Source organism: Sus scrofa, chromosome 4 (genome assembly GCF_054392235.1).
Source record: "Sus scrofa isolate SSC_HxYL_T2T_F1_AM1 chromosome 4, Sscrofa_HxYL_maternal_Yorkshire_Landrace_v2.0, whole genome shotgun sequence".
Classification (NCBI taxonomy): domain Eukaryota; kingdom Metazoa; phylum Chordata; class Mammalia; order Artiodactyla; family Suidae; genus Sus; species Sus scrofa.
The window spans coordinates 132,632,858-132,645,347 of NC_139386.1; the positions used below are offsets into that span (position 1 = coordinate 132,632,858).

General features: G+C 44.6%; 2 protein-coding genes across 4 annotated transcripts in view; one reads left to right on the forward strand and one right to left on the reverse strand.

Annotated features, from left to right (window-relative positions):
• The window catches only part of GBP2 (guanylate binding protein 2, interferon-inducible), a 264,757-nt gene that overhangs the window by 161,447 nt on the left and 90,820 nt on the right, over window positions 1-12,490 (reverse strand). For all 3 annotated transcript variants that reach the window (XR_014842734.1, XR_014842732.1, XR_014842735.1), the window contains exon 14: window positions 7,786-7,924. The gene's annotated coding sequence lies outside the window, so the exon portion shown is untranslated. The remainder of the gene's footprint in view (window positions 1-7,785; window positions 7,925-12,490) is intronic.
• Window positions 1-12,490, forward strand: part of LOC100523668 (guanylate-binding protein 2-like) — a 55,704-nt gene that overhangs the window by 15,446 nt on the left and 27,768 nt on the right. The gene's annotated exons all lie outside the window — the stretch shown is intronic.

Sequence of the window (12,490 nt, forward strand, 5' to 3'; positions counted from 1 at the left end):
TGTCAACTTGAAGAAAATGCTACTTACGATTTGTTAATTTTAAATGTTCACTTTTGAATTTTTCTTTTTATCAGTTTATTTAAAATCTTAAAACCAGGGATTTGAGGCCAGATGGTGGAAGAGTAGGGGACGCGCTCATCCTCTCCCACAAACACAACAAAAAACACACATCTGCATGTTAAACGACTCACACAGAACAGCAACTAAACACTGGCAGAAGAACCTAAACCTCCAATAATGGCAAGAATCTCGTGACATAACTGGGTAAAACAAGAGAAAAGAGGAGCATGAGAGAAGGGAAATCAGGACAGGACTGGCACTCCTGAAAAGAAACCCACACCCTGGAAAGTCCTAATCGATGGAAAGATCAACCGAGTCAGAGGGATCTCCGGACACCGAGAAGAGCGCAGCAGTAGGTCTGAGATCTGAAAAGCAGAGAGCCGGACAGATCAGCTGAAGTACTGTCACAGTCACCAAAAGCTGAGAAGCTCGGGTGGGACTGGGCACGGAGACCACGGCTCTGGAGGTTAGTCCCGGGGAGTGGGCTGGGGTTGGCGGTGTGGAGACAGCCTGGGGATTAGGAAGCGGTGCACTGAGGGTGGAGGGAGCAATATGCTAAGGGCTGGGGAGTGGAAAGCCATGACAGGGGGATCCTGGGAGAAGATCTGGATCTGCAGGAGAGACAAGGCGCCAGTGTTGGGGAGGGGAGAGGAGGAGGGGCGGGCGCCATAGAACACTCCTTGCGCCCCAGAGAGCATGCTTGCCCGCCAGCTGGCAGAGAGCAGTGCTTCCCAGTGCCTCCCCGCTTCCCCTACCCCGGACAGGAGGCTGACCTGAGGCCACCTGCCATCCCAGAGGGCTGGCCTCACCACTCGCAGGAAGCCCACTACCTCTGGGACTTTCCCTGGCCTGGCCTGCCCGCCCTCTGGAGGGGCTACACTCTTGCAGAGCAGCACTCCCTGGAAGAGCTCCTGGGCCCAGAAATGCCAGGGCAAGCTCTGCCTGGCCACGGGAAGTCTGCCTCCATCGCAGGGCAATCCTGCCAGTTCTGGCTGCCCTGGGGAAGTGCTCCTTTGTCTCCCAGCAGCCTGGCTAGCCCCCCCTACCCTCAGGAGGTGCTGCACTCCTATGGAGCAGCTGCCCAGCACTGCTCGCCCTCTGGAAGAGCTCTGCGGCCCAGAAGCACTGGGGTAAGACTTGCCCGGCCATGGGAAGTCTGCCTCCATCATGGGGCAGTCCTGCCAGTCCTGTCTGTCCTGGGGAAGTGCTCCTTTGTCTCCCAGTGGCCCAGCTAGCCCCACCTGCCCTGCTGCCTCCAAGAAGACTGGCCAACACCGCCAGCCCTCAGGAAACACTCCACAGCAGTGCCAAGGCAAACCCTGCCCAGCCACAGGGAGTGTACCTCCATCAAGAAAAAGAAAATAACAAGCAAGATGAAAAAGCTCAGAAATCATTCCCAGTTAAACCAACAGGAGAACTCACCTAAAGCAGTCAACAATGAAACAGAACTCTGCAGTCAGACAGACGTGGAGTTCAAAAGGGAGACAGTGAAAATACTGAAGGAATTAAGAGAAGATATGAACAGTAATGCAGACTCCCTCAGAAAGGAACTAGAAAATATAAGGAGAAGCCAAGAAAAACTAGAACATTCATTTGCAGAGATACAAACTGAGCTAAAGGCAGTAAAAACCAGAATTAATAATGCAGAAGAATGAATTAGTAATGCAGAAGACAGACTAATGGAAATCGCCCAAATAGGACAGCAGACAGAAAACCAAACAAAACATGAGAGCAATATAAGAGACCTATGGGATAATATAAAGCGGGCCAATCTACACATAGTAGGAATTCCAGAAGGAGAAGAAAAAGATAAGGGGATGGAAAATATATTTGAAGAAATTATCACTGGAAACTTCCCAAATCAAAAGGATACTGATTTTAAGATACAGGAAGCACAGAGGGCCCCAAACAAGTTGAACCCAAACAGATCCACACCAAGACACATTATAATAAAAATGGCAAAAGTTGATAAAGAGAGGATCCTAAAGGCAGTAAGAGAAAAGCAAAATGTTACTTATAAGGGAACCCCCATAAGGTTATCAGCTGATTTCTCTACAGAAACTCTACAGGTCAGGAGGGAATGGCAAGAGATATTTAAAGTGCTAAAAGGAAAAAATATGCAACCTAGAATACTCTATCCAGCAAGAATATCATTTAAAATAGAAGGGGAAATAAAATTTTTTTCCAACAAACAAAAGCTAAAAGAATACAGCAATACAAAATGCATTCTAAAAGAAATATTGAAAGGGCTTCTCTAAATCAAAAAAAAAAAAAAAAAAAGGAAGAACTAGGATGGAGGAAACCACAATCAGAGAGCAGTCACTCAAATAAGCCACAATACAGATCTAATCATGAAGATATTTAAAATAAAATTAAATTAAAAAGAAAAAAAGAGACATCAAAATCAAAAAATGTGGGCAAGGGAAGTAAGGAAGTAAATAGATTCTTTTTATAATTTTTTAAATTTTATTATGGTAATGAAGTGTGTGAACCTACAGGACTATCAGGCTAAAACACACAATTATAGGAAGGGGTTAACATACTTAAAAAATAGGGCAAGCACAAATCGAAACCAAACACTACATTCACAAAAAAAAAATGAAAACAGTCAAACAGAAAATCATCCAAACAAAAAAAGAAATGAAGAATGGAGAATCAAAGAATCAACTGGAACACGAGGTTTAAAATGGCAATAAATAATCATCTATCAAACATCACCTTAAATGTCAATGGAATGAATGCTCCAATCAAAAGACACAGAGTGGCTGATTGGATAAAAAAGCAAAAACCTTCAATCTGCTGTCTACAAGAAACTCACCTTAGGACAAAAGACACATATAGATTGAAAGTGAGGGGGTGGGAATAAATATTTCATGCCAATGGACATGACAGGAAAGCAGGAGTTGCAATACTCATATCAGATGAAATAGACTTTAAAACAAAGGCCATAAAGAAAGACAACGAAGGACAATAATGATTAAAGGATCCATTCAAGAAGAGGATATTACTATCATCAACATCTATGCCCCAAACCTAGGAGTACCCAGATACTATAACAAATATTAACAGACATAAAGGGAGAAATTGATGGGAATACAATCATAGTAGGAGACCTTAATACCCCCCTCACATCAATGGACAGATCCTCTAGACAGAAAACCAATAAAGCAACAGAGATCCTAAAGAAAACAATAGAAGAGTTAGACTCAATTGAGATCTTCAGGACACTAAGCGCAAAAAAAATCAGAATACACATTCTTCTCAAGTGTACATGGAACATTCTCAAGAATTGATCACATATTGGGGCACAAAGCTAACCTCAGCAAATTTAGGAGGATAGAAATTATTTCAAGTATCTTCTCTGAGCACAATGGTATGAAACTAGAAATCAACCATAGGAAAAGAAATGAGAAAAAACCTACATGGAGACTAAACAACATGCTACTAAAAAAACCAATGGGTCAATGAGGAAATCAAGAAGGAAATTAAACAATACCTCGAGACAAACAATAATGAAGGCACAACCACTCAAAATCTATGGGATGCCGCAAAAGCACTGCTCAGAGGGCAATTCATAGCAATACAGGCCTTCCTCAAAAAAGAAGAAAAATCACAAATTGACAACTTAACCCACCACCCAAATGAATTAGAAAAAGAACAAACAAAACCTAAAGTCAGCAGAAGGAAGGAAATCATAAAGATCAAAGAGGAAATCAATAATATAGAGATTCAAAAAACAATAGAGAAAATTAATAAAACCAAGAGCTGGTTCTTTGAAAAGGTAAACAAAATTGACAAACCCCTGGCTAGACTCACTAAGAAGAGGAGAGAAAGAACCCAAATAAACAAAATTAGAAATGAAGAAGGAGAAATCACAATGGATACTGCAGAAATACAAAAAACCATAAGAGAACACTATGAACAACTATATGCCAACAAATCTGACAATCTGGAAGAAATGGACAATTTTCTAGAATCTTACAGCCTGCCAAAACTGAATCAAGAAGAAATAGACCAACTGAATAGACTGATCACTAGAAATGAAATTGAATACATCATAAAAACGCTCTCTACAAATAAAAGCCCAGGACCAGATGGCTTCACAGGCGAAGTCTACCAAACATACAAAGAGGATCTGGTGCCCCTCCTCCTTAAACTTTTTCAAAAGGTTGAGGAAGAAGGAACACTCCCAAAGACATTCTATGATGCCACCAACACCCTCATTCCAAAACCAGACAAAGATACCACCAAAAAAGAAAACTATCGGCCAATATCATTGATGAATATATAGACGCAAAAATTCTCAACAAAATTTTAGCCAACTGAATCCAACAACATATCAAAAAGATCATACACCATGACCATGTGGGGTTCATCCCAGGTTCACAAGGATGGTTCAACATATGCAAATCAATCAACGTCATACACCACGTTAACAAAAGAAAAGTCAAAAACCATATGATCATCTCAATAGATGCAGAAAAAGCATTTGACAAAGTCCAACATCCATTTATGATAAAAACTCTCACCAAAGTGGGTATAGAGGGAACATTCCTGTGAACATAATCAAAGCCATTTATGATAAACCCACAGCAAATATAATCCTCAATGGGGAAAAACTGAAAGCCTTCTCACTCAAATCTGGAACAAGACAGGGATGCCCACTCTCACCACTGCTCTTCAACATCGTTTTGGAAGTCCTAGCCACAGCAATCAAACAAACAAAAGAAATAAAAGGCATCCAAACAGGAAGAGAAGAGATAAAACTGTCACTGTATGCAGATGACATGATACTATACATAGAAAACCCTAAGGACTCAACCCCAAAACTACTTGAACCAATTAACAAATTCAGCAAAGTAGCAGGATATAAGATTAACATTCCGAAATCAGTTGCATTTCTATATACTAACAATGAAATGTTAGAAAAGGAATACAAAAATACAATACCTTTTAAAATTGCACCTCAAAAAATCAAATACCTGGGAATACACCTGACCAAGGAGGTAAAGGACTTATATGCTGAGAACTATAAAATATTAATCAAGGAAATTAAAGAGGATTCAAAGAAATGGAAAGATATTCCATGTTCATGGATTGGAAAAATTACTATTGTAAAAACGGCCATACTACCCAAAGCAATCTACAGATTCAGTGCAATCCCTATCAAATGACCCATTTTTCACAGAACTAGAACAAACAATCCAAACATTTATATGGAACCACAAAAGACCCAGAATTGCCAAAGCAATCCTGAGAAACAAAAACCAAGCAGGAGGTATAACTCTTCCAGACTTCAGGCAGTATTACAAAGCCACAGTCATCAATACAGTGTGGTACTGGTATCAAAACAGACAGACAGACAGACCAATGGAACAGAATAGAGAACCCAGAAATAAACCCTGACACCTTTGGTCAATTAATCTTTGACAAAGGAGGCACGACTATAAAATGGGAAAAAGAAAGCCCATGTAGCAAGCATTGCTGGGAAACCTGGACAGCTGCATGCAAAGCAATGAAACTGGAACACACCCTCACACCATGCACAAAAATAAACTCAAAATGGCTGAAAGACTTAAATATAAGACAAGATACCATCAAACACCTAGAAGAGAACATAGGCAAAACACTCTCTGACATCAACATCATGAATATTTTCTCAGGTCATTCTCCCAAGGCAACAGAAATATGAGCAAAAATAAACACATGGGACCTAATCACACTAACAAGCTTTTGCACAGCAAAGGAAACCCAAAAGAAAACAAAAAGACAACTTTCAGAATGGGAGAAAAGTTTCAAATGATGCAATGGACAAGGGCTTTATCTCTAGGATATACAAGCAACTTACACAACCCAACAGCAAAAAAGCCAATCAATCAATGGAAAAATGGGCAAAAGACCTGAACAGACCGTTCTCCAAGGAAGATGTACAGAGGGCCAACAAGCACATGAAAAAATGCTCAACATCACTGATTATTAGAGAAATGCAAATCAAAACTACCATGAGATACCACCTCACACCAGTCAGAATGGCCATCATTAATAAGTCCACAAATAACAAGTGCTGGAGGGGGTGTGGAGAAAAGGGAGCCCTCCTGCACGGTTGGTGGGAATGTCAACTGGTACAGCCACTATGGAGAACAGTTTGGAGATACCTTAGAAATCTATACATAGAACTACCATGTGACCCAGCAGTCCCACTCCTGGGCATATATCCAGACAAAACTTTCCTGGAAAAAGACACATGCACCCACATGTTCATTGCAGCTCTATTCGCAATAGCCAAGACATGGAAACAACCCAAATGTCCATCAACAGACAACTGGATTAGGAAGATGTGGTATATGTACACAATGGAATACTATTCAGCCATAAAAAAGAACAAAATAATGCCATTTGGGGCAACGTGGATGGAACTAGAGACTCAGACTGAGTGAAGTAAGTGCGAAAGAGAAAGACAAATACCATATGATATCACTTCTAACTGGAATCTAATATACAGCACAAATGAATGTTTCCACAGAAAAGAAAATCATAGACTCGGAGGCTTGTGGCTGCCTGCGGGGAGAGGTGGGGAGAGGGAGGGAGTGGGAGGGATCGGGAGCTTGGGGTTAACAGATGCAATCTATTGCTCTTGGAATGGATTTACAATGAGATCCTGCTGCGTAGCGTTGAGAACTATGTCTAGATACTTACAACACAACAATGGGAGGAAAGAGTATGTATACATGTATGTGTAACTTGGTCCCCACTGTACAAGTGGAAAAAATAAATAAATAAATAAAATCTTAAAACCAACTAGTTAAAGCAGTACCCCCAAATTTCATAAGCTTCAGGATATCAAAACCAAGATATACATTAGTATAAGCAAAGAAAAAATGAGGAAGGTTGTGCAGCAAAATCTAGTGCTTATCTCCGGACTTCAGTATTAGGGGATTTCTACATGCGCATACGTGTGTGTATTTTCCTTGTCATGAATAGCGTCCATGTCAACCGCAAAAAGTCCTCTTTTTAAAAGCTCTAGAGAGAGCAAAGAGAAAACCAAGAAATGCCTACGTAAAAAATAACAGAAAACCACAAACCCAGTCACACAACGCCCCAAACCTCTTTCCTGCCAGAGCAGCCCAGAGAAATGGGCTGTTGAGCCGTGTCATCCTGCAGTCACCGGCTCACACTCATACCTGCTGCTCCGCAGAAAACCTGAGCCACAAGTCGCAGAGGCCCAGGCGGGGGCTTCCCAGACAGGTGCTGAGGCCCCGCAACCAGCCCACCCCAGGGGATGCTCCCACCTTGACTAAGCATCAACGGTTCAAACCCACAACAGTTACAGCCACAAAATAAGCGCATCTCCTCCACCTCCCCAGAGGCCTTCACACCCAACTCATCTCCTCCATCTCCCCAGAGGCGTTCACACCCAGCTCGCATTTTAACTTCTCCAGCAAAGCCACGGTTTCCGGGGGAGCCGGGGCAGGAAGTGCAAACGCGGCTGGGAACGGAGAACGGGTCCGCCGGATGCAGCCCTCGCTGCACACACTCGCTCCCCAATGCGGTCATCCCCGCGCTTCCCCGAAACCAACCGCAACCGGGAGGAACTCCCCAGCGCCCAGCGCACCCGCCCCGCCTCGGGCTGACCTTGGGAGGCCCCCGGAGCGCACCCTCCTCCTCGGGCGTCCGTCCTGCGCCGCACAGAAAGCCCTCCAAAGGCGTGGGCCGAGGGCATCCTACCTGCTCGTGGCAAGGGGGCTGAAGTCCGTCGTCTGAGGTCCCCCCCATCCAGCCCCTTGGCCGAGGTGTTGCGGCGGGGGGCTTCCTCCTGCCCGCTCCTCCCTCCTTCGGAGATGGCCTGACTGCCCCCTGCCGGGCCCTGGAGAAGCAGAGGGAAAAGATGGTCCTTGCCTTCAGGCGGTTTGCATCCCAGAAAATTGTTTCCTGCTTATTTTCGTTTTAACTGTACTGAATTTCAAAAATTCGACAAAGCCATATTACATGGAATAATTCAGTCTCGTTTCCACGCACCAACTGTTAAGAATAACGGTAACGTTGACTCCCCTTTGTGTATCACGCATGTTTTTAAAAGCATGGTCCAGGGAGTTCCCATCCTGGCTCAGCGGAAAGGATTCTGAGTAGAGCCCATGGGAGGGCAGCTTTGATCCCTGGCCTGGCCCAGGGGGTTAACGATCCCGCATTGTGGTGAGCTGTGGTGTTGGCTGCAGAGGCAGCTCCCATCTGGCGTGGTGGTGGCTATGGCTGCGGTGTAGGCCTGCAGCTCCAGCTGCTATTTGCTCCCTAGCCTGGGAATCTCCGTATGCCAGGGGTGTGGCCCTAACAAGACAAAATAAATATATATATTTATAATATATATAAACATATATTCTATAAAAAGCGTGGTCCGTGTATAAATTACATCAAAATTAACTGTGGTACTTGTGGCAAATAGGGATTTGGGTCATTCTTAACCATCACTCTAGATGACTCTTATGGAAAGTAACTTTTGGAAACAGTTGATCATCTGCAAAAATCTAACAGAATTATCTCACTTTACCTGTTTAATTTGAAATTTAAAGCTTTTTTTGCCTGGATAACTGTTCTCTTTGCAGTAAAAACAAAAAAATTAAAGCAAGCAAACAAAACTCCCCAAACCCACAACTGTAAACTCATCTACTCCTCCCCAAAACTTTTTGAAATATTAACGCTAATCAAATATTAACTTCTCCTGTTATAACACACTGAGAAAAGTTTCCCTCCATACTTCTTTCCAACAGATAAAATAAATGAGGATATATTGTACAGAGGAGGTCTGTTCAGCTAATCTATATTTTTTTCTAACAAAAGATTTTCAGTTAACCTAGATTTCTTGACATTTTACAACTTATAGGATTTCCTGACCTAAGAAATCATGGCCTCACTTGCTCACTGGAGAAACAGTATATGAATCCCAGCAAATTAAAAGCAGTTTATTGGGCAGCTGTTTGTTATTACCCTGCAAGGTAGTAGATCCAGAAGGCATCACTGTTTCAGCTGTATACTGTTAAGAACGTTGCGGCTCAAACACGTAAGACCCTTTTCTAAGCTTTTCATAGGCTGTACGTGATTTAAACCTAAGGTTTGAACCCCAACAGTCTGACTCTAGAATCTGTCCTGTGGCGTCCTAGGTGGCTCTGGGCTCCTCTTAGCTGGCTCATCCTCCATTGCTGCCCTCCCAGTCGCCTTGCTGGTGGTCCCCTGCCACCTGCTCTTCCTCCTCACCGAATGGGTCCTGTCCTTACTGTCAGAGACCAACCTTCACTAGGGCTGCATGCTTCGCCTTCCACTTCCTTCACTCTGGGCCTGTGCAGAAAACAATGCTCCTTGTCTTTGCAGGATTCGTGCAAATTTGATTTGCAACAAGGTAGCGCTAGGTTGGATTAAAGAAGATTTAAAGGCATGGGAGCTGCAGTGATGCAGAGAGTCCTGGAAACAGAAGGCCTCCTCCCCGTGGACGTGGACGAAAGGCTGCCCCTCCAGGGATCACCAGTTCTCCCCATCTGCAGGGAAGAATTCTCCAAATCCCCAGTTCCAACGGGCCCCGAGTGTATCAGGCGGTTCTTTCTAAACTGGAAGTGCTTGGTCCTTGACCAGCCGACAGGGGAAAAAAATCTCTTACTCCATATTGATAGCATGCCAGAGGACCAGCTGGGTAGTAATTTCCAGGTGCATGAAAAACGTCTCTGTTCCTACTTCACCGCCTGCAGAGACGAAGATCCCCAAAGAGGGCATCACTGTCACTGGGAAGCAGGAGTCCCTTTGTCCTAAGGCTACCTCTGTGCTCAGTATGTGTGGGGCTTTGCTTCTACTGTGGCTCATCAGCATGTGGTTTTTCAACAAGGCTTTAAAATGCAGCTCCCCAGTCTCTTCAGATATAAACTCATGGGAGAGACTGGCTGGGATGGTGCCCACATTCCAGCCCCACATGTGTCAGGTTGGTGAAATGGAAGGAGTCTCTTCTTCTGAATCAGCTCCATCCTGGGGGCATGCTTTATGCTGTCTGCTGCTTTGGACTCTGCTCTGCTCGAATGAACTGCTTGTGGTTCTACAAGCTGGATTTAACTCTCAGCCTCTGCACACAGTGCACAGAAGACGCTTTTGCTTCCTCATCTGATTCTCCTTATTCTCGAAGCCCTGTTCCTCCTTACAGGGTCCTGTTTCCTAATTTTCTGAGACTGGATGAGGTGACCTTCAGTGTGCTGCCTTTGTACCTTGCATGCTCTCCCTGCTACCATAGCGCCTCTCATAGAGTTGTGGCATCGAAATTACCCATGTACTTTAGTCTCTCCTACGGTCCCTTGATCTTGAGTATTTGGTCACCGTCATATACCTTTGGTTCTTTGTGCAGAACTCACGGTATCAAAATCTCATGTTGGCTGAATAAATAAATCCAGGAATTGCCGTTCAATTCGCCATGTCCTCACATCATTTCCTGCTCTCCCAGGGTTCTCAGGACACTGGACAAGGTTGAAGAATTAGTGCAGAAGGGACTCCCTGAAGCTGAAAGGACAAGCCTGCTCCTCCGAACCTGAGCGGCTGAAACACATGTGCTCTGTGGCCTCTAACTTCCTCCCGTGGCAATTGCAAGGAATTAAGCTATTGCCACGGGCTCACAGACTAATAATGGGGCTTAAAACGGTAAAGTAATTACCAGAATCATGAAAGCTCCTCCTGGTTCCACCACAGGTTTTTAAAAAATGTGTTCAGTGTGCTTCTGCTGAAGTGAAATCGGGCTTTTTCTGAGAACCCGTATCTCACTTAACATGATGCCCACAGGGTGACGGCCTGGTGGAACCTGCACGCTGTCCACTGAACCATGAGACAGCAGCTCTGCAGCCAGTCCTGATGTCTCAGCTCTGCTTCCTGAGTGGGGGGGGGGGGTGAGGTAATTCTTAGACACCTTGCAGTTTCTCCAACCAGCACTGCAATGAGAAGTCCTACAGCTGAGCCAGTCCCGAAGCCCGTTGGGATCCCCTAGAGAAACGTGCTGCAGACAGCATGTCTGGATGGTCTGGAAAGGGACGAGGGGCAGGGAAAAGCTCTGTCCATCTGCCTAGCACGAGGACCGGCAAATGGAATGTGAAGCACTCAGCACGCGAGAGCCGACGTGGAACTAGTGCTCTTTGTACATCAGGAAGGGAACAAGGGTGAGTCGGAGGACAAGTTATCCGATGAGGTGGAACTAGTGCTCTTTGTACATCAGGAAGGGAACAAGGGTGAGTCGGAGGACAAGAAAGCCGAGTCAGAGGACAAGTTATCCAGTTTGAAGTTCAAGCATAATTTGTTACAGCTGCCATACACTCCAAGAAAAGGCTCCAGGTAAAAGGCCTCCCACATACTTGAAAACTAATAAACAATATGGACTCATTGAAGGAAGAACGATCGATTTCAAGTACCTTTTCAACAATTTTTTGGAAGTCAAGATCACAACCATTCTTGCTTGTGTGGTTTTGATACACTAGCAGCTTGGCCAGTTCTAGAATTCTCTCCCTGCTTCCTCAGATTTAGTCTACAGCTTGCCTCCCTGAGGTTGTCTTTCTCACCTGTCAGCCCCGTCTCAAATAGCCCTCAATCGGTGTATCTCTTAAGGGAACACTTGAGTGTTGAAATAGAGATTGGGGGCAGGTAATTGTTAGAAATGCAAAGAACAATAGAGGAGACCTCTCTCCAAGAATAGAGCAAAGGGCTCAAGGAAACTCGAAGAGCTGGCAAGAGTGTCAGGTAGACTCCTGCATCCTCCTCCTTCTCCGATTAAATTCTTCCACATGCATGTACCTTGAACAAGAAGATAAGAGCCTTTAACCAAGTCTCTGCCCCCGGGGGAGGGTCCCTCTGTGCACAGCAAAGATCATCGCAAGGTCGGTGCCATGGAATTCTGCGGCAGGGACAGGACCCTCTCTCTGGGGCGAGAAGCAGGACCGCAGGTTCTAGCCCTGGGCCGTGCACAGCTGGCAGGGTGTCTGGTCCTGCTCTCTTCACCCCAGCTGTCACATACTTCCACACGAATGACTTCATCATTTCTGCCAACTTTCATGTCAATTAACCAACTCCTTGTTGTTAGTTCAGAAAAGAATACTTGCTCTAAATCGCCAACTCTTAAAGGGATGGTTCCAGATGAGGGCACATCACATGCTGGTTAGTGACCCCAGGGGTTTAAACTGGAGGCACCCTGGGTGTACGCCAAGCACGCTGCTTTTTCCCAAATGCTTTAAAGTAAATTACCCCATGGATAATATAATGACCTGTCTTCCTGTTTGCCCACCAGGCGAAAACGCTGGATGCTGTAACTGTACAAACGTGTCTGGTCTCTGTCCAGACCAGAGGGATGAGAACACTGCCTCATTCCAAGTCGTCTTTCCACCTGACCACCTTAATATAACTGCCTGTCTGTACACAGTTGAACACT